Consider the following 3,136-nt stretch of genomic DNA (forward strand, 5'->3'; position numbering starts at 1 on the left):
ATCACTTTTGGATCTTTCTTTGGAGGACGGGCTGTAGATATATCATCCCATGTTCGACCAGGAGTCGAACCTCCCCGTCACGTTAAGGGTGAATCAGGAGACGAACATCCCGGGTGAACCAGACCATAGTGTTGTGTTTATGGCGTCAGCTGATCGTCACGGATCTTGATAGCTGGGGTCACGTTTTCTATGATTGTCCTGTGGGATGACTTATTTATTTTGTTGGGGGACAAGCAGTCTGTAAATGTATATACTTCAGGCTTATATCAAGGTCCTCACGAGATCGAACTACTCACCCTCGCCAGGAGGTAACCCCTCAACAGTTGGCTAACCAATGAGTCAATCAAAGACTTTATCACCTTTGATTATCAATGAAAGGTTTGTTTGGTAAAATTCCACTTTAGTGCGCGCGGCACTCATTAAAAAAAAAAAGCGCATTATGCGCGCGGCGTTTTGGACTCTTGAGCGTAAACACCAAAAAGTGTGTAATCTTTTCACTCTCCTGACACCAATTCTTGAGCTACGTATTTTATTTTGGTATCAATGTGTTGGCAATAAAATTCTCTACAAGATCATATGTATAAAATGTCACCAAAGCATTAGCTATTCCACCAAGAAATAAATAAAAACGTCGATCACTCGCCGTGACGCCCAAACAGCAACAAAATGTTCATACTCTTTTGTTTGTTGTCAGCTCCACAATAGTCCTACAGCGTTAAATTTTATATCACTGAACTCGCAATAAAATTCCCTACACAGACATATGCATATAAATGTAGAATCATGATCGCGGCCTACACCAAGAGTGTGTGAAGTGGGCGATTACCCTCGTTGTGTCAACAACTCAATAGTCTCTCCCCTAAGTTACCATACACTGCCGTCCTCCTAAATAGGCCATGTGCCTATTAGAGAAAACGAAAATTTAATGGCGAACTTTTTCATACTAACCCCAAGTCGATCGAATAAGAATTGGATTTTATGTTTTTTTTTTTTACATCGCGCGGCTATTTACGACGCGGGTACGGATCCCGTTTTTGCAAACCCGTCGTGTATTTACGACCCGGGTGTATTAAAGTGTATTAATTAAGGTAACCTCAAAACTAACAAAATCCAAATCAGTAAAACAGAGTAGATGGTTAATTCCTTGGTATTCTCACTGATTAACATTTCGTTAATTTTCCAATGACATATACTAAAAACAGCAAAACCAAAGAAAAAAATAGGAGTATAATTTATAAAATCAGATACTAAGTATCTGATTTTGATACTATCGTCATGTCTACCCCCCCCCCCCCCCCACTACAGGGGCCTCGTAGCCTGGTGGATAGCGCGCAGGACTCGTGATTCTGTGGCGCGGGTTCGATTCCCGCACGAGGCAGAAACAAACGGGCAAAGTTTCTTTCACCCTGAATGTCCCTGTTACCTAGCAGTAAATAGGTACCTGGGTGTTAGTCAGCTGTCACGGGCTGCTTCCTGGGGGTGGAGGCCTGGTCGAGGACCGGGCCGCGGGGACACTAAAGCCCCGAAATCATCTCAAGATAACCCTCAAGATGTCACCTACATTATCTGTTCCTGAGGGTTCTACTACCCAAAATTATCTACGACCCCCTAATTACTTAAGACAAATCACCAATAATTTTATTATTTTATTTTTATATTTATTTCTATACAAGAAGGTACAATGGGTTAATGAGAGTACTAAATAACATTGGTGTTCTTACACTCTTTCAAAAACCCATTAACACGCATATAACTTTTCCTGTTGGTGCTTAATCTAACAGATAAGTTTGTTAAGAAACACATTGTAGCAAAATTTGACTTTAATATAATAATTACAAGTATAAATTGATAGGGATTATTACCCTTGATGAAGTAGCATGTGTCTTAAGTACTAATATTGGGGGAGAGTGGGTAGTACAAGATACAATGTCTCCGTACAATGTACAAGCAGTCTCCGTGGTGTAGTGGTAAGACACTCGCCTGGCGTTCCGCGAGCGCTATGTCATGGGTTCGTATCCTGGCCGGGGAGGATTTACTGGGCGCAATTCCTTAACTGTAGCCTCTGTTTAACGCAACAGTAAAATGTGTACTTGGATGAAAAAACGATTCTTCGAGGCAGGGGATCGTATTCCAGGGACCATAGGATTAAGGACTTGCCCGAAACGCTACGCGTACTAGTGGCTCTACAAGAATGTAACAACTCTTGTATATATCTCAAAAAAAAAAAAAAAAAAAAAAAATGTTTGAAGCCCAAGGTAGGAAACTTTGAGGATGAAATTAGGTACTTTTTGGGGTTTACTTTTGAATAAGACATTGGTTGGGCAATTGTTTAATTCATGAGGGAGTGAGTTCCATAGACTATTATATATCCTTTTATTTGCATGGAGTATTTGCACATATTTACTTTGAGTCTGGGGATATCAGAGACATATATTTATATCTACTTAAAATTATCTGTTAGATTAAGGACCTGCCCGAAACGCTGCGCGTACTAGTGGCTTTACAAGATTGTAAATACTGTGTTGACCAGACCACACACTAGAAATTGAAGGGACTACGACGTTTCGGTCCGTCCTGGACCATTCTCAAGTCGATTGCCACAATCGACTTGAGAATGGTCCAGGACGGACCGAAACGTCGTCGTCCCTTCACCTTCTAGTGTGTGGTCTGGTCAACATACTTCAGCCACGTTATTGTGACTCATCGCCTGCATTGTAAATACTATGCTATGTATTCTCACAAACCCAATGTACCTTCTTGTATATAAATAAATAAATAAATAAATAAATACATAAATAAATAAATAATTAAATAAATAAATAATTAAATAAATAAATAATTAAATAAATAAATAATTACATAAATAAATATTTATTTCTGGTGTGGTGTTCATGGGTTCTGTTACATCTATCCAGGAAGAGTTTCAGTTCAGGATTAGCATTTAGGAACAAGATTTTAATCATTAATAAGTCATTGTCTCAAGGGACAGGAAGCCAGAGTGTATTCATACACGTTAGGCTTATATCGAGGTCATTCCCCCTCCCCCCCTCCCTCAGGTTGAATTACTGACCCCGCCCAGGATGCAACCCACAACAAGTTGACTAAGTCCTGAGTACCTACTCACTGCTAGGTGAAC

This window comes from Procambarus clarkii, chromosome 69 (genome assembly GCF_040958095.1).
Source record: "Procambarus clarkii isolate CNS0578487 chromosome 69, FALCON_Pclarkii_2.0, whole genome shotgun sequence".
NCBI classification, from domain to species: Eukaryota; Metazoa; Arthropoda; class Malacostraca; order Decapoda; family Cambaridae; genus Procambarus; species Procambarus clarkii.